This window comes from Bubalus bubalis, chromosome 17, assembly GCF_019923935.1.
Source record: "Bubalus bubalis isolate 160015118507 breed Murrah chromosome 17, NDDB_SH_1, whole genome shotgun sequence".
In the NCBI taxonomy this organism is placed as follows: domain Eukaryota; kingdom Metazoa; phylum Chordata; class Mammalia; order Artiodactyla; family Bovidae; genus Bubalus; species Bubalus bubalis.
Window position 1 is genome coordinate 37,743,577 of NC_059173.1, and position 19,772 is coordinate 37,763,348.

The 19,772-nt window shown below is 41.7% G+C and overlaps 1 protein-coding gene across 1 annotated transcript in view; it reads left to right on the plus strand.

Moving 5' to 3' along the window:
- FGF2 (fibroblast growth factor 2) overlaps nucleotides 1-19,772 on the plus strand; it is a 58,534-nt gene that overhangs the window by 18,396 nt on the left and 20,366 nt on the right. The gene's annotated exons all lie outside the window — the stretch shown is intronic.

Genomic DNA, 19,772 nt, shown 5'->3' on the forward strand with positions numbered 1-19,772 from the left:
CCTTAAGATCCATCCATGCTGTCATACATGGCAAGATTTCCTTCTTTTTTAATGGCTGAATAATATTCTTCTGTATGTGCTCGCGCATGTGTGTATTTCACATTGTCTTTATTCATTCGTCCATCAGTGGTGGACACCAAAGTTGCTTCCGTGTCTTGACTGTTGTAAATAATGCTGCAGTGAACGTGGGTGCAGTTTTTTGTTTTTGAGTCAGTGATTTTGTTTTCTTTGTGTAAATACCCACAGGTGGGATTGTTGAATCATATGATAGTTTTATTTTTAATTTTCTGAGGAATCTCTGTACTGGTTTTCATTAGCTTTTTTCTTCTGGTTCTCTTTTCCTTTCCCCAACATATGTGGGCTAGTCTTGCTTCCTTAGGATTTCTGAAAACAAGAATAATGACCCTATTCCAGAAGAAAGGACATTAAATAAACAAAAAGGATCCCCAACAAGATCAGAGCAGTACTTCCACGTGGAGACGTCTGGGGCTGCTGTCGCCTGTGGTCATCGGTAGGATGACTGCTGTCCTGGTCTCTGTCAGCTGCCATCTGCTCCAAAGGCCCCCTGCTCAGCCATCATCATAGAAGTGAACTGGGCCTCAGATGCTGGTTTCTGAGGATCAGACAGCAGAGAGGAGTTGAGGCTGCAGTCTGATTGCATAAAACAGGTGCTAGTTTTTCTTTTTTTTATATCATATTTTAGTCTGTGATTGGAAATGTCTTTCATACATCATCCTCTTACTCTTAATTAAGGAAAATTAGCATTGACTAGAAGCAGGGGTATCAGCATAACTAGAGGTTCTTCTGTTGTAGTCTAAGCCTCATGAGAAATCCAACCGGCACAGAAGTAAAGGAACCGGGGATCAGATGCCGTTCTGCTCCTCAGTCTACATCAGTGGTGCTGCTGGGAGAGAGCAGGGACGTGAGGGAGTGTGCTGAGGTGCTGGGCCATGAGCAGGGGTTTTCCCTTTGCTGCGGGTCTCCCTTCCTGCACCTGGGACTGTGGGGTCTCCTTGACCGACTCTCCTGGTTTATATCCTCAGGGGCAAGTGCCTCCCCACAGAGAAGCTAAAAGGCCATGCCAGGCAGTGCCACCAGATACAGAGATTTCATTGTGTCTGTTTTGTAGCAAAATGGCACAAAATGACAAACCCTCTTTGGTGCCTTAGTTGCTGTTAAAAAAAAAAAAAAATAGACAAACGTGTTCCGCTAAATGATGAGCTTAGCTTGGCCAGCACAGTGTGAGTGAATTCATTTTTAGGAAAATGGGAACACTGAAGGACACTATGTCTGCGATAGTATTTTTCTTTGAAGCAGGAGGCAGTGCTGTCTCTGGAAGAGAGGTGTGGCTGTGGGCTGTGGCCTGTAGAGCGTGCTGTAAGCTTTGTGGCTGCTGTAGAGGGTGCGAGAGGACAGAGGCCCGAGGTGTGCCCGCGGCTGCCGGCGGCTCACTTCAGGCTGGAGACCCACATTCCTGGTAACACCAGTCTGGATGGTTGTGTCACTAACGGGTACACTTCCACTGTGTATGTTCAACACTGCAAGTGCAGAAGTGGGGAAACTAGATGGCTATATTGGTCCAAAAATTGGAGCTTAGGTTTTAGAAGTGCTAAAAGGAAAAAGCAGACCTGAGAGATGACCCACAGAGTTCAAAGTGATAAGGCAAGCCCAAGAGGCTACGGATGGGTAGATAAATGGTGGCATCAGAGTCAGTTACATCAGTGAGGCTAAAAAACCAGCCAAAGGATATAAGGTTATACCACATCACAGTTTTAGGTGAAGCTGCTCTTGGATGATGGCGTGGCCATGAAGGTGGTGAATGCAGGTTCCTAGAGTCGTTAAGCCAAGGATCTTGGAGGCTAGGTTTTTGGTGGGTCTTCTACATGAAAGGGGCAGTCTTTCTAGGTGATGGCAGGAGATGCAGGGTGCCAAATTCCAAGATCTTTAGTGAGTGATAGTGACCATCAGTGGATAGCCCCGACAACGAGGAAAGGCTTGAGAATGGTGGTGGGAAATTAATATTGTAGATGCTGCGTTGCAGGAAGCCAGAAAAAAGCTGCATATATTAAGACGGGAGCAGCCCACTCCAGTACTCTTGCCTGGAAAATCCCATGGACGGAGGAGCCATGCAGTCCATGGGATCACACAGAGTCAGACACGACTGAGCGACTTCACTTTGACTTTTCACTTTCATGCATTGGAGAAGGAAATGGCAACCCACCCCAGTGTTCTCGCCTGGAGAATTCCAGAGACAGAGGAGCCTGGTGGGCTGCAGTCTATGGGGTCACACAGAGTCGGACACGACTGAAGCGACTTGGCTGCGGCAGCAGCCCGATCCTAGTGGAAAATGGCAGTTTGGAAGAACTGGCAGGACCCCAGTGTGCTTAGCTCCCAGTGGTGTTGCAATGACCTGTGATGACCAGCAGCCCTTAGTGTTGCAAGGGGAAAGGTCTGGGTGGAGTAAGGAAAACATCTTTTGGTCAAGGCGACTGTTTCCTATTTTTAAAAACATTGGTGTTAGGACAGGTAATCTGCAAAGCACCTTCCTAGTTTAACAGTTCTTTCCATGAACCTAAAAAAATGCATATCAGGAGTTTGATCCCTTGTATTGTCCAGCTGGAAGAAGAAGCCTAGATTCTGAATATTCTTTTCTTCATGGGAAAGTCATCTTTTCCCAGAGACACAGAAAGTAGACTACATCAGAAAGTCTTGGGGGAGAAAAAGATTTAAAAAAGGTAAAAGGTATGAGTTGAGCAAAGTGAGATGTAATTTTGTGTCTGGTTTTGGAAAAATCTGGCCTCTGCGGTAAAGAATGAGCCTGCAGCACAGGAGACACAGGAGATGCAGGTTTGATCCCTGGGTTGGGAAGACCCCCTGGAGGAGGAAACGCAACCTGCTCCAGTATTCTTGCCTGGAGAATCCCGTGGACAGAGGAGCCCAGCGGGCCACAGTCCATGGGGCTGAGAAGAGTTAACGGAGCACACACTTGGAACAGCTTCCTTGGGAGGGTGACTCTTTCAAGCCTGAGATAAAGAGGTTTCAGTTTGGAGCATCTCAAGAAGAATCACCTTTATGTGCCTAAAGCCTGTACTTACTACTCTAAAAATAATGCTGAGACAATGATGGGTATCTTTATAGATGTCTAATTTTTTTTTCTCTTTTTCATAGCCCTCATGTATTTTCTGGAGGAAGCAGAAAGGATAAAGTAAATCAGGGGAGCAGACAGGGTAAGGGAGGTAGAAAGTACAGAGGGAAAGGAAGAAAGAGGAAAAAACAAACACACAGCCAAGAATACGCAAGAGAAGATTTAGCCTGAAACAGACTTTCATATTCAGCCTCCTGAGTAATTAGTTGTCCGGGGTTCTTGGCATTTGCTTCAGAGAGTGGTTCCAAATCTGGGAAGGAGAAAGCAGCAAAGGAAAACAAAATGCCGACTTTTCATGGCACAGAGGAGGGAAATACATTCAGTGATTATGATTTTAGGCTCCTTTTTTGGGACCCAAGTGTGAATACTAGAGCCAGATGCTATATGCTTTGCTATTTGTGTACTTTTGTGACTTTTTAAAAACTTTGCAAGCTATAGCAACTAACTCTTTGTCATTTTATTATAAGGAATAAGAAGACACAGCATAAGGCTTTCTTTGGGAAGATAAATTCCCTTGAAAGTGAAAGTGTTAGTCACTCAGTCATGTCCGACTCTTTGTGACCCCATGGACTGTAGTCCATCAGGCTCCTCTGTCCATGGGATTCTCCAGGCACGATTACTGGAGTGGGTTGCCACTCCCTTCTCCAGTGGATCTTCCCAACCCAGGGATTGAACCCGGGTCTCCTGCATTGCAGGCAGACTCTTTACCAACTGAGCCACCTACTTCTTGGTATTTTTCTCCATTTGCTGCTTCCCCCACCACTCTCTTCATCCTCACACAATTCTCTGTTTGAAACAAGGCACAATTTCAGCATTATCCCAACCAGCTGTTCTTTGAAGAATGGCAAGCAAGAAAATGACTTGCTTTTCAGGTCAGTGCCACTCAGCAGCCATCCAAGAGTGGAGGATTGGGACTGCTGACCTTTAACCCTGGGTCCTTAGCTCAAGCAGTCCACCAACCTGGGACTCTGCCTCCTTATCTTGAACTGAAAAGTCCTCACTAGATGATTTCCAAGGTCCAGGCTTGGAGGATTTTTGACTTAGATTCTGTTGGAGGTTCAAAGAGTCAGCTTGGGGAAAGGGCTGATAATGTCATCAGAAATAAGCATGGCCAAAGGAAAGACTACAAGCCAAGACAAGAGGGAACTTCATGCCAGGCCTGTCCCTGAAGATGGCCGGACAGTGACGCTCCTAAAGCAGAAGACTGAAGACCACGAGTGGCTCTGCCTGTAGCTGCAGGAGACGCAGCCGTCACCAGAGTTCAGTTCAAAGGGAGAGTGACAGGCAGGAGCTGGCCTTCTAAACAGGGGCTCGATTTCATCATTCCCGCCCTAGACACATCCCCTCACTGGAATGTGTTTTGGACAGCTGTTCTTGAAGTTAGAGAAAAAATGCAAAACCATAAGCAAGTCGTTTGTTATTTCTGCCCTAGTCCTGCCCCCAGCAGTCCTCTGTTAAGGTCATTTTCCTCTTTCACATTTGTACAGGTAATAGGTAGACCTGGGTTTAGGTCAGCTGTGCCTTTCTAGTTGTGTGATCTTGGAGAAGTAATTTCTTTAAGTACCAGTTTCCTCATCTGCCAAGTGGGGATGCTAGCTAATGATAGCTGCAGCGTTTATATTGTATGAATACGTCAGATAGTGAGCCCTTACTGGATGTCAGCTGTGACTATTGTTTGTTGTTCCTAAAGCTCCCCTTTATAAACTTACATCTTGTCTATCTTCCAGGGCTTGAGATACCTACTCTGGGTAGCAAATGTCTCAAAAGTTAATGGCCTAAAATGACCACTTTCTTGTTTCTCCCGATTCTGTATGTCGACTGTGGTTCGCTGGATGGTTCTTCTGCTAAATAGCACAGTTTGAAATTTGTCGTGCAGCTGCAGTCAGATGGTGGCTGGAGCGGGAACACCTGAAATGGCTTTATGTACACGTCTGGTCCTTGGCAGGGAAACTGGGGCCCCAGTGATCTTTCTTCACATGGTCTCTCCATGAGACTACCTTGGGCTTCTTTACACCGAGGCTGGATGGCAAGAGCAAAGCTCCAGCCTGTAAGCACTGTTTACATCATGTTTGCTAACGTCCCATTGACTAAACTCAGTCAGCCTGGCCCAAGACTAGAGTCAATATGGGAGGGACGGACTACACAAGGTATGACTATCAAGAGGTGTGGTTCATTGCAGCCACCAAAATAAGTCTCTACCACATCCAGTTTCCAAACCTCTACTGTCTGGAAAACATCTTCACTTGGACGTCACTCTTAGTTTGAACGTAGCTAATTCACTTCCAATTGAATATAGGCAATTCGTTGTTCTCATTGATGAGCGTGGAGCTGGTGCTGGATCATAAAAGACAGCCTCATTTTGTCAGCTTTCCTCCCAGATTATTCCATCAGTTTACTCCCAAGTTAAAAACCTAAACACAACTCCCCCCTCATCTTTTTATTTATTTTTAACCAAAATCTAGATTTCATGAAACCTTGGCATTTATTCCTTTGTTCCCTACCCTCACTGCCACCACTGAAGTCCACATCCTTATTGTCTTGCATGTGAACAACTGCAGTAACGTTTCAGTTAGGTTTTCTTTAAACACCATTTTCAGTTTGATGCCTTTCTTTTCAAGAACCTGCAGTGTATTTGTTGTTCTTACTGCATCAAACCTGCTTGTTTTTCCAGTGCCCTTATTTATCGGACGCTGCTCCATTTATGGTGGCTCAGATGGTAAAGCCTCTGTCTACAATGCAGGAGACCTGGGTTCGATCCCTGGGTCAGGAAGTTTCCCTGGAGAAGGAAATGGCAACCCACCCTGGTACTCTTGCCTAGAAAATCCCATGGACGGAGGAGCCTGGTGCAGGCTACTGTCCATGGGGTCGCAAAGAGGCGGACAAAACTGAGCGACTTCACTTGCACTTTCACTCCATTTATACAACTCTTCTGTTCCACTGTTGTATATCATCCACCCTTCAGAATCAGAGAATGAGGAGGGAAGGTACTTAATGAAAGAGTTTAAGTCCATCTACATTATAAATATCTTTGAACACAGAGGGGAATAGAGGAGGTGATGAGGAGGCAGAGCAAAAATCATGAAGGTAAAATGTGAAGTAGAAGGGATTTTACCCTTGCTGTTTGTGTTTTTGAGAATTAGGTAAGAATTAAAGGAGGAAACTAGGTATTTCAGGGGGTTGGAAATTAGTTCCGTTTTAATGGAATGCCTTAAGTTTAAAAAATCTTGAACTGTCTCATTCTTCATTGCACTGGTCCTGGCTCAGTTGGGTTTTACACCTGCATAGTCTGTTTTATTGTTATCAGTGGTGCCAGGTATATGTTCTGATGTGGTGCTTGGTCCACACTGAGTGCCTCGTGAATGTTTGGATGCAAAATATAAGCAGAACTTGGTCAGGCTTTTTATAAACTAAAATGGACAATGTCCACAAAGTATAAGGAAAGGATGTAGTTCTCTTATATTAAATGTACAGAGATCCAAGAGGCAGTTCTGTAAATTATGTTCACCACTGAAAGCAGACGGTTGTTAGTTAAGCACTCAGTGCGTGTGCTCTGGACGCTGACAGGCTGGGGTGAGTGAGGCTTAGCTAGTTACGCTGCATGATGAGAGCACCCATGTCTTCTGTAGATGGACATAGAAAAGGTGTCAGGAATGTGGGAAGAGAGACCTATTACATTTTTTTTTCTTTTTTAGATCTATAAGCTTTTTGAATCAGATAACATTTTAAAAATAGGATATTGAAAGAATAACTTCCTGTTCATATGAGGGAACAACATTATAAAGTGATAAACACAGAAAGGCATGAACAAGCACATTCAGTTAATCCCTGACATTATTTTGATAGTTCATTTTTATTCCAAAGGTATCATATTTTTTGTGGAATCAGTGATAGTTTTTAACCTCAGTAAGTGAGATTCTGTGTAAGGAAATGGCCAGCGTTTTGAAGAATCTCTCCCATTCCACCAGCTTTCAACCACAGTTTCAAATACACTATTTTAAAGAACTTAACTCCAGAGTAGTCCACTTAACTTTATTAACTTGGACTTCAAGGCAGCTGCATTCTTTGGGGTGGAGCCATGCTCTTCTTTCACTGTGACCCTGTTTTATTCCTTTAACTTCTCATCACAGCCGAAGAAGGGACCCTATTTCTTCCTGGAGACTTAGAAGCCAAGGAACTGTTTCCAGCTTCCTCCTGAGTCCGCCCAGCGTGTCATGCAGGGGCTGCAGGGGAGAGCTGTCCTTGGGAGGGCCTCCTCAGAAGTTCTGGGGATGGGCCTCGAGCTCTTGGCTGCAGTCAGGGTTTTCCAAAGTGGAGGCTGCAGTAACGCTCGTCATTGACTGAGAGACGTGCTGCCTGGGCTATTTTCATGAGGGTCAAATAAAACTCGCTTGTCTTCAGTCTGCTTTGAAAGGTGTTTTCCTAATGATTTTACCAGTCAAACAGAATGACTGTGTGGGAGAGTGTAGTTAAAGAGCTGGAACACGCCGGGCCACTTCCCTTCTCCACCCAGTGCCCCTGCTTGCCTTTCCCCCCGAAGCTCCTCCTCTCCCAGGCACACACTCGCTGCTCTGTTTTCTGTTCTGGAACTGCCTGAATTGTGAGATTTTTGAGGAACTCCTCAATCCAGAAAGAAGTGCCAGGAACACAAACAGCTAACTGGCATTCATCCCTAGGGGAGCTGCATGACCAGCCAGGCTGGTCACATTATCTCCATGGGGCACTTAGCTTTGAGAGAGACCTTGGCACTCTCAAATCATCCTAGAAGCGTTTCCAAAAGGTAGAAAGAATTGCCAAGAAAAGGCTGTAATCAGGAGGTGCTGTATCTTTTGGGTATGTTGGACTGGTTGCAGAAATACTGGCTGGAGGCAGTGTATATTTTTGCTGTTTATCTTCATCTGATCTGCTTGTGATTTATTTCAGGGAATTCTGGCCAGGTTAATAAACCTTTGAAATGGATTTCTGATTGGTGATCCATAAGCCAAAATGCGACCTCAGTAAAATGTGTGTGTTTGCATGTGTGTGTGTGTGCTCTTGGCTGGTGCTGTGTAGTGGCTGGCCTATCAGTTGGGGTGTATGTCCTGTGGTTTATCATGGTCCCCACTATTCCCTTCTCCTCCTGGTCTTATCACCAAGCTGCTTCCCTCTTGTCTGTTACTCACACGGTCCCTGCCGGCTTTTGAGTTTGATGCCCTGCTTTTAGTACAAGTGTTTTCAGTGGTCCTCGAATGCTGAACCCCATTTATTCTGAGACAAACCAAAGGAGCTGATAAAGATTTTTTAAGAAAATTTAGAAACATCAACTGTTATTTTTCAGTGAAAATATTTCTCAGCTTCTAGCAGGCTGCCCCTGACTGAAGGTCTGTCTGACTTGCAACAGCTTGGCCCACGTTAGGCTGTTGACTTCCTCAGGGGCCTTTCTGCCACCGTCCCTTCAGACAACACAGCAGCAGTTCTGAAACCTGGTGCTTCCCGCTCCAGCCTTGGAAGGCTGCTGCTGGAAGATGGCTCCTCATAAGTGGTACAGATACCTGCTCTAGGAGCCGACGCGTGTCCTGTTTATTCAGCAAACACTGTAGGAAATGCGAAGAAACGTGAAGGGCCCACACGTTCCGGGGTCACCAGGGCAGTTCTTAGTGTTCTATTACTGATGAAAAATGTAAAGATCTACAACACTCCGCTATCTGATGCATACAAAATTTTTCAGTCTTTTTTTACATAACCGCCTTCCACCATCTATATTTTAATCGTAATTTGGCTCCCTTTGTTATACAGCAACTTAGCACTAGCTACATGATGGTGTGTATATGTCAATGCTGCTCTCTCAGTTCATCCTACCTTTACTGTCCCCTGCTGTGTCCACAAATCCATTCTCTAGTGGGTTCATCAGTACCATTTTTCTAGATTCCACATGTATGCTTTAATATATGTTTTTCTCTTGTTTTTCTCTTTCTGACTGACTTTGTATAAGAGACTCGAGGTTCATCACCATCTACCTTTTAAATATGGCAACAAAGAGGTAGCAAAAGTGATATTTGAACTTCATTCTTCTTTCCTCTATCCCCTGTTCCTTTACCATCTAGTGGAAATACTGAGACGCTGTGAATAGAGAGTGGAAAAAATTGAGAATCTATGGGGACAGAATAGCCCATAGACCATGTAATGAGCCTCTGTATAATTGAGAATTCGATAAAATAGAATAAGCCATCAAAAAAAAAAAAAAAAGAATTTTCAAGTAGTGATTTGTCTTGGAATCATTTCATATTTCCCCATGATTATTAGAGTAAAATCATTAAAATGTAATGTTAACTGAAACTTTGCATCAGATTTTTTATACTGTATCGTATTGTGTTTTATTCCATGTGCCGAGATAGGACTGAGATCATGGAGAGCAACGAGTTGTAGAATGGAAAACTATCTAGAGCGTGTATACACTGGAGCCTGATTATTTGGTTTATGGGCTGTTTTACCTATGGGTTCTCAATTCTATCCATTTCTATTTACTAAGGAAATGGAAGTTATAGTAAAAATAATATCTAGAGTTTATCTTCTTTACATTACTTGGCTTTTTTCTTTCTCAAATAATTTTGTCTCTTAAAGCACATAGTCAAATATTAATTATTAAATGAGACGACATTTTGAATTAGTTGGCTGACATTTTTTAAATGAAAAAATTTGAGATAATTTTAGATTCACTTACAATAGTAAGAAGTAACACAGAGATTCTGTGTCCCCTTTGCCCGGTTTTCCCCAATTGTAACATCTTACAGTGCCTTTCACAGTTTCACACCAGGATGTTGACATCAACCCACCCAAGACACAGAACACTTTCATCATCACAGGTATTCCTCAGGCTGCCCTTTTATAGCCACATTCAGTCCCCCAAGCCCACCTCTGGCAACTGCCAGTCTCTTCTCCATTTCTATAACTTTGTGGCAAACTTATTTTTAGAAACATTTCTCCAATAGTTGGCCTTTGGGAAGAAAATAGCCATTAACACTTACATAGAGCAGATGACTTTTGTAGGTGGAAGCTGGTAATTATGCATGCGTACTCAGTGCTGACTTGGGTTGCTCCGCCAGGAGACAGTGTGGGGTCCTCAACTGCAGATTACTGAGGTGTCAGAACTGAAACCGTTCTTGCCAGAAAATGCTTCTGCCAAAGGCTGTCAGAATTTTCCCTCCTGAATTACACACCTCCACAAAGCAGGCCAAGAAATGACTTGGGTGGCAAGCATTTCTAGCCTCTCCTGACGCTAGAATAGTCACATACTGTCTGGGATCCCTACTAGCTATGGAAAGGGTGAGGGAAGGTATTTTCTCTGTCAGTTTGTGATTATCTGCTGATGAGGGAACTCTCCTTTTCTTTCCATCTTTGTAGTTATCTTTGCTACTGTGAAGCTCTGCATTAACCCTGTATTGCTCTTGGAGCTTCTGGAATGCCTCAAGGTGCTAAATTGTCTTTCCCTCTTCCTTCTTGTCAGTCTGACTTCATTATCTGATGCCACTCACAAAGTAAAAGCCATGGTGCGTGTTAGTCGCTTGGTCTTGTCTCTTTGCTACCTCATGGACTGCAGGTCATCAGACTCCTCTGTTCATGGAATTCTCCAGGCAAGAATATTGGAGTGGGTTGCCATTCCCTTCTCCAGGGGATCTTCCTGACCCAGGTTTTAGGCATTGTGGGCAGATTCTTTGCCATCTGAAACACCATTATTGTTGTTCAGTTGCCAAGTCGCGTCTGACTCTCTGCAACCCCATGAACTGCAGCACTCCAGGCTTTCGTTCTTCACTATCTGAGTTTGCTCAAACTTGTGTCCATTGAGTCAGTGTTGCCATTCAACCATTTTATCCTCTGTCACCCCCTTCACCTCTTGCCCTCAGACTTTGCCAGCATCAAGGTCTTTGCCAGTGAATTGGCTTTTTATATCAGGTAACCAAAGTATTGGAGCTTCAGCATCAGTCCTTATAATATTCACGGTTGATGTCCTTCAGGATTGACTGGTTTGATCTCCTTGCAGTCCAAGGGATTCTCAAGAGTCTTCTCCAGCACCACAGTTCAAAAGCATCAATTCTTCCATGTTCAACCTTCTTTATGGTCCAACTCTCACATCTATATGTGACTACTGGAAAAACCATAGCTTTGACTGTGTAGACCTCTGTCAGAAAAGTGATGTCTCTGTTTTTTAATACACTCTCTAGGTTTGTCATGGCTTTTCTTCCAAGGAGCAAATGTCTTTTAATTTCATGGCTACAGCCACCATTGCCATTCATTGTATTAGAAGAATCTAGAATCATCTAATGTCTGCAGCTGTTTGGACCTGTGTTACATTTGCTCGTACCTGTAGCTCAGGTAGCTCAAACACTTCCACTTTAGGACATGAAATAGGAGATCCAGTAGATACTGTAAGAAACTGATTTTTATAAGTTTTTATGGGTTAGAATTGCTTGTAACAGCCCTGTCTTTGGCATAAATCAGCTATACATTAAAATTTTTTATTGCAGGAATTAAATGATATGGTTTAGACATAAATGGAAAATTTGATGTTTCAGACATATTACACTTTAACTATTTTATATATTTTGTCATCATTGGTAGTCTTAAATCTCATAATGAAAACGATTCCTACTTTGTAGCTATAAGACTTGATACAGAGAAAGATTTAATTGACTCGGAAAGCCATGTCTTGACTGAGTAGCAATGAAAGTCATGGATTTCTAAGGTCCTTCCCTTCCTTCCTAGTTTTCTTTGTTATGCTAATTTTAACCTTCTTTGAAAACTGAAGAGTTGCTAAGAATTTCAATGAACCGTGTGTTTAATAACATTCTTGTTTATAAACTTAAGTTGTGAAGAGAATGGGATGTATGGGTTCCCCCTTCCCGCCCCAGGATGATGTACAAAAGGAAATGATAAATGAACGGTTAATGAGAATCAGTGTGAAGCTCGTTAGTCAGATTTGTGTTTTGTCCACACAAAAAAGGAATAATTGAATAAATTTAGGTTGCTGATCTTTGTCATCTGATTACTACCCTCTGGTATTCCAGACATATATGGAGATTTAAGGGTTTTCATTTTCAGGAAGTGTTTCTTTTGTTACATGGACTCCTTTGTCAGTTATCTGTGCATTAGAAAGTTTTTAGTGCGGTCTTAAGCATTAAATTGGATGATTTTTGATGTAATAAACCAGTGGGTTATGCCTTGGAATTTAGTTATTAGTTACTCATGAATTACAGTTCCAAGGAGACAACTGAACCTAACTCAGTTACTTTTTGACTGAAAAATATTTTACTGTAAAGCTAACACACTTTATCATCAAGTTTTAAATTAATGTTGGTTTTGAATGAGTAAGGAAGGAATTAATATGTGTGCAGTGCTCTAAGAGGAGGATGTCAGGAATATGAATACTGTCAGCTGTAAACCTATATAGTGATCCTTGAAATACAGTGTTAGATAACTGCTTTCTGATTATTTTTGTGTACTAAATTACAAATTTCACTTTGCTTTGACTTCAGATTATTTAAATGAGAAGTAACATTAATGTTGGACCAACTAAAGAACACCATGCATTTGCCACCAGAATGTAAGCTACGTGAGGGCAGACACTTTGTAGTTCTTGGTTCCTGTTGTATTTCTAACTCCTAGAACAGTTTCTGACACATGAGGCAAGTGTGATACCATTTTGTTGAATGAATGAATAAATATTAAACACAGGACAATAGGTTGAGAAGTTGTATAAGGCCTGTGTCTTCTTTGCAGTAAATACCTTTTAGTTTACTTCCCTTGAGAATAGTGAAACTATAAATTTATTTGCTATAGGAGAAGTCAGCCTATGGTAGGACGTTATATGCAGCGTAAATGACATATTTGTGAAAGGTGCCCCATCTCACACTTTATAGATCATACCCTTTCCTAGATATTCTAGATAAAGTTTCCTAAAAAATTATACAATTCTTTGAATTTCAAAACAAAGCAATAGAAAGAAGCAGGTGTAAGATAGGGGGCCAACATCTCTGATGATTACTATGTACTAAAACTTTTATATATGGGGAGAGGTCTGATATCTAATCTTCACTGTATAACCGTGTGCACTAGTAGTTATTTTCAGTTGTGCAAGTGAAGAGGTCAGCTCAACCGGTAAGTGGGGAAGCCTGCTGAGTCCAATTCTGTCTGCCTCCAAAATCCATGCATTTGACACTGTGGCGTTGTTTTTTTTTTTACTACAGTCTAATTTCTGAGGTTTATTTCAGCCAAACTTGAAGAAGTTTTCTGCATTGTGTTCTCAGCCTGTGAATAATCCAGTGACTGCCACTCAGTTGGCATCACCTCACTTCTTCTGCACCATTTGACAGTTAAGGGCTTTTCAGAGGTCCCACTTCAGATTTCTGTCTTCACTTGGTTTTTACTCTCCCCTAGTTTTCTACTTCTGACAACTCTCTTGGGGGCTCATTATATGTATTGACTGTTTGGCAGGAAAGTGATATCTTAGCTATACTGAGTCTTTCCATTGGTAAGCATACATAGCTCCCCTTTTAAGTCTTTTCAAAATGACTTTCAATAAACTTTTATAACTTTCTTCATAAAAGTCCTTGGTACCTGTAGTTATTATCTCAAATGGTATCTTTTTTTTTATTTTTTTAATTACATGTTCCAGCAGTTTGTTGTGGGTTACGAAACTCCACTGATTTTTGTGTATTCTTGTATCAGGCAACCTTTATAAGTATTCCCAATAGTTTGTATTTTGACTTTCAAAAAACTTTCTATTTAGCAGTTATTATACATTTGTTGGCAAAGTAATGTCTCTGCTTTTCAATATGCTATCTAGGTTGGTCATAACTTTCCTTCCAAGGAGTAAGCGTCTTTTAATTTCATGGCTGCAGTCACCATCTGCAGTGATTTTGGAGCCCAGAAAAATAAAGTCTGACACTGTTTCCACTGTTTCCCCATCTATTTCCCATGAAGTAGTGGGACCGGATGCCATGATCTTCGTTTTCTGAATGTTGAGCTTTAAGCCAACTTTTTCACTCTCCACTTTCACTTTCATCAAGAGGCTTTTTAGTTCCTCTTCACTTTCTGCCATAAGGGTGGTGTCATCTGCATATCTGAGGTTATTGGTATTTCTCCCGGCAATCTTGATTCCAGCTTGTGTTTCTTCCAGTCCAGTGTTTTTCATGATGTACTCTGCATAGAAGTTAAATAAACAGGGTGACAATATATAGCCTTGACGTACTCCTTTTCCTATTTGGAACCAGTCTGTTGTTCCATGTCCAGTTCGAACTGTTGCTTCCTGACCTGTATACAAATTTCTCAAGAGGCAGATCAGGTGGTCTGGTATTCCCATCTCTTGCAGAATTTTCCACAGTTTATTGTGATCCATACAGTCAAAGGCCTTGGCATAGTCAATAAAGCAGAAATAGATGTTTTTCTGGAACTCGCTTGCTTTTTCCATGATCCAGCGGATGTTGGCAATTTGATCTCTGGTTCCTCTGCCTTTTCTAAAACCAGCTTGAACATCAGGAAGTTCATGGTTCACATATTGCTGAAGCCTGGCTTGGAGAATTTTGAGCATTACTTTACTAGAGTGTGAGATGAGTGCAACTGTGCGGTAGTTTGAGCATTCTTTGGCATTGCCTTTCTTTGGGATTGGAATGAAACTGACCTTTTCCAGCCCTGTGGCCACTGCTGAGTTTTCCAGTTGGTGATGGACCGGGAGGCCTGGCGTGCTGCGATTCATGGGGTCGCAGAGTCGGACACGACCGAGCGACTGATCTGATCTATTTGTTGAAGAGTTGCAGAGGTTTTACAAGTTCCCCTGTGCCTTTACCCAGCCTTCCCTGAAGTTAACTTCTTACATAACTTACACAGAAGTGTGGCACTTTACTCAAAAAAAAAAAAAAAAAAAAAAAAAAGCTGATACTGGTACATTACTGTTTGCAGACTTCATTTAGATTTCACCACTTTTCCCACTAACATCCTTTGTCTGTTTCAGATCCAATCCAGAATATTATGTTGCATTTAGAGTCTTAATTTTAATGCAGAATATTATACTACTTGGAAAGAATAACAGTTTTGTCTCTTAGTTTCCAAATCTCTGTATGCATATGTGTGTGGTGGTGGTGTAGGGATTAGGTATGTGTATAGTACATACCCTCACAGGCTGGCTGAGAGAGAGAGTGTGTGTGGGTGTGTGTGTGGTGTAGGTAGGTATTAGATGCGTGTATAATACATACCCTCACAGGCTGGCATGGACTGACCACTCTTCCAGGTTCTACACCCTGTACTCCTCCTGTAAGTGTTGGTGCTCCCCAGGATTCCGTCCTTTGCCCTTTAATTCACGCCTGCTACACATTGTTCTGGATCTCATTTTAGTCTTCCTGTGTGGGTTTGGAGCAGCCTGTGCATCCAAGGTAGCCACTGTTTGCTATGATTAACCAGATCTTTATTCTAGCAGATTTCTTCTTTGAGCTCCATATTCATAAAGCTGACTATCTTTTGGATGCCTGTGTCTGCATTTTCCAGAGACTTCCAGTATTACTTTAAGGGAACGTAGCTGATCATCTTGCCAACTTGTCTCTCCTTTTGTATATCCCACCTCAACAAAGACAAACAGTTCTTTCTTTCCTTGCCTGTGTCCTTACCTCCATTATCTCCATTCCTTTCAGATCTGTTTTTGTTTCCTTCATTTCTCACATATTTATCAACTTCTCTCCATCCAATTTCATACAAAGCACTCATTCTTTCATCCTTTTTCAAATTCCTTAACACAGGATTCAGAGCCTCTGGCCTCACTCTGTCCCATGACGCCCTCTTCCACAACACCCTCACTGTGCTGGCCATATCCATGAACCTGACGTTTGTGGCTTTGCCATGCCGTCTTTCTCCTTTGCAAATTTTGTCAGGATGCTTTTGTTGTTGCTGTTCCTACTCTCTTCCTGACTAACTCCTGCTAATTCTGTTGATCTCCATTCAGTTGTCACTGCTTCAGGAAGCCTCTCCTCCCCAGGCCGGGTTAGGTGTACCTTCTGAGTGCTCTTGGGTAGCTTGTGTGAATTCCTCTCATGGAACTTACAGTACTGACCTTGTTTAGTTACCTGTACCATCTCTCTTCTTGACAATACTGAATGTTTCTTAAGGTCAAAGACTTGCTTCCTATTGCTCTGCACAGTTCCTGGCACATAGCTGTTACTAACAAATGTTTATTGAATGAATAAATGTATTCCCTGTTCTAGGAAACACTGACTTATGTTTCCAAAAACCATATTCTTGTACCAGGGACAAACTTCTCTAATCATCAGCTTCTTTATTTATATATGAGCAGAGTGCACTGCTGGAGAAGGCGATGGCACCCCACTCCAGTACTCTTGCCTGGAAAATCCCATGGACAGAGGAGCCTGGTAGGCTGCAGTCCATGGGGTCGCAAAGAGTCGGACACGACTGAGTGACCTCACTTTCACGCATTAGAGAAGGAAATGGCAACCCACTCCAGTGTTCTTGCCTGGAGAATCCCAGGGACGGGGGAGCCTGGTGGGCTGCCGTCTATGGGGTCATACACAGTCGGACACGACTGAAGCGACTTAGCAGGAGCAGCAGCAGGGTGCACTGCATGACCTCTAAGTCCTTTATAGCTCTAACAAATTAGTATTTATGATTTTAAGATTTATCATCCCTTGAGCCTATTCAAAAGAAAATGATACAAATTCCAAAAAAGGAGTTGCAAAATGTTTTGAGCCATAGTAGTCACATTGAAATAATCCTTTGGCTGGCTTTTTGGTTATACTGCATAACTAAATGTGTCAGATGTTAATGGTCTGAGCACTTGAACATTTGAGTAGTTTACTTACTGTGATCAGAGTTTCTGTTTCTTTGCTTACCTATCTAAATCATTTTAGAAAGACCATGTAAATTCTCCTTTGCTAAAGACTGTCAAGTAAAAAGTAGACAACTGTTTATGGATATTGTAGATGGGATTTAAGACGTAACTGTATTATGATGGGACCAAGTGATGACTAGTGAAGTGAGTGTGTGAAAGTCGCTCAGTCAGGTCCAACTCTTTCGGACTGTATGATCCATGGAATTCTCCAGGCCAGAATGCTGGAATGGGTAGCCTTTCCCTTCTCCAGGAGATCTTCCCAACCCAGGGATCGAATCCAGGTCTCCCACATTGCAGGCAGTTTCTTTACCAGCTGAGCCACAGGGAAGCTTGCCTAATGATAAGGTTCTTCAATTCATTGCTTTACAGCTTTTGTTTTTATGCTACAGCAGAGGGGAAAAAAGTTGAATTTTAAGCTTGGATAACACACTTTTTCCAAGTTCATCTCTTACTGGACTTAAATATCAACATTAGAAAGCCATGAGAAGTCTTACGTTTATCAAAACTGTTGACTTCTGTGCATCCAAAACCTGAACATAGATTGGTGGTCTCCAGCATGCTGAAAAGACCTGAGCTATATCAGGGTTCAGAGGTCCAATTTACAAAGAAAGGTTTTCTATTGTAGATTATTTTTAAGAACTTTCAAAATGTAAAATATAATGTAGATACAGGAAACCATATAAAACAAATTTGTACATTAATGGGTTATTACTGGGTGAACATTCTTATAATCACCACTCAGGTTAGAAAACAGAACTTTGCCAGCCACCCCAGACGCCTGTGTCCACTGCCTCTCCAATAAAGTACACAGATTTCTAATTACTCTGAAACAGTGATAGGCATCCTTAAATATTCTGGTTTACTTTTGCTTTTTAAAGTATGAGCTTTAGGCCTTTTTTAGTCTCTGGTCCCCCTTCCATCTTTTTTTCCTCCATAGTAATTAATTGATTGTTGAAGACACTAGATTATTTGACCTGCGAGGTTTCTCAGTCTGGATTATGCCTGTTGCTCGAGCTGTCTCAGACTTGGCTGTCTAGGCTTCGTGGCTGTCTCCTGCCTCAGTCCTGAAATGACAATCTGCCTGGAATATCATTTGTTTTAATCTCCCTACCCTGTACCTTGTTTGTGATATTATCTCCTACATATCTTTCAAACCTTAGCTCAAATCTCATCTCTCCTAGAAAGATTCTTGGATTTTTTCATCTGATAATATATGTCATTTTTTGTAATCTCATAGCACCTGTATAATACTCATGTACAGTACCAAGGACATTACAGCAATGAGTTCCTTTATCCATTTTTCTTTTGCGTGAGATGCTTTCAACTCACCAAATGTTCACAAGGTATTTCTCTGTGCCTGGCATGGGACAGAGACAGATAAAGTATAGTTCCCTTTTGGATGATAGGCTTCTTACATCTCTCTTAATTGAGATACTTCCTCTTCCTCTTGTTACTTGTAAATGCAGTTATTTTCAGTCATGTTTAATATGGCATACACTTGGTATTTTATACAGCATATAAAAATTGGCTCACAATGGATCAAAACCTAAATATACAAGGTAAAACTAAAACACTTAAAAGCATAGGCATAAGTCTTCATGACCCTGGGTTAGGCAATAGTGTCTCCAATACGACAAGCAATGAAAGAACAAAATCAATACATTGGATTTCATGAAAATTAAAAAATGTTTATGCATCAAAGGATAACATCAAGAAAGTGAAAAGACAACCCACAGCATGGAAGAAGATATTTATTTGCAAGTCAGATATCTGATTAGGGCTTGAATCTAGAACATATACAACTCAATGTGAAAAAGTCTTTAAAAATGAGCCAAGGATCTGAATAGACATTTCTCTAAAAATACACAAATAGCCAATAAACACATGAAAAGATATTCAGCATCAGAAAAATGCAAATGAAAACTAAGAGATAACCACTCTATACCCAATCAAAATGACTATAATAGGAAAACAAAACCCCAGGACTACAAAAAAAAGTGGCCTGGATGTGGAGAAACTGGACCCCTTAATTTCTTGTGAGAATGTAAAATGGTTGCTATGGAAAACAATGTGACAGTTTCTCAAATGATTAAACATGGTACCATATTGACTTTTCAGTATATGCCCAAGAGAAAAGAAAATGTGTCTATACAAAATCTTGTACAGGAATGTTTGTAGCAGCATTATTCATAACAGCCAAAAACTGGAAACTATCAAACTGGGTGAGTAAGTCAAATGTGGTCTATTCAATGGAATGTTATTTGGCAATAAAAAAGAATGAAGTGCTGATTCATGGCCATAACGTGAGTGAAACTTGAAAACATGCTAAGTGAAGGAAGTCAGTCACAAAAGACCACATATTGTATGACCACATTTATATAAAATTTCCAGAATAGGCACATCTATAGAGATAGGAGGTAGATCAGTGGCAGCCTAGAGTTGGGATGGTGGTACTGGGAACATAGGAGGTGTGGGATGAAGATGTTCTAAAACTGATTGTGGTGATGGCTGCACAACCTTGTGACTGGATTAAAAACCATGGAATCACGAATACTTTACATGAATTGTATCCTGACTTAAAAAACAAAAGTACCAGGGGCACCAACAGTTTAGTACAAGAGCCATTGACAGTACTTAAACATCATGGTAACTCTGGAAAAAGAACTTCTAAGCTGTAGTTAATAACAATTCAAGTCAGCTAGGCAAGTAAGCCGCTTACCATGCTGGCAGGTTTTTTTTTTTTAGCATAGTTTTCAAATGATGATG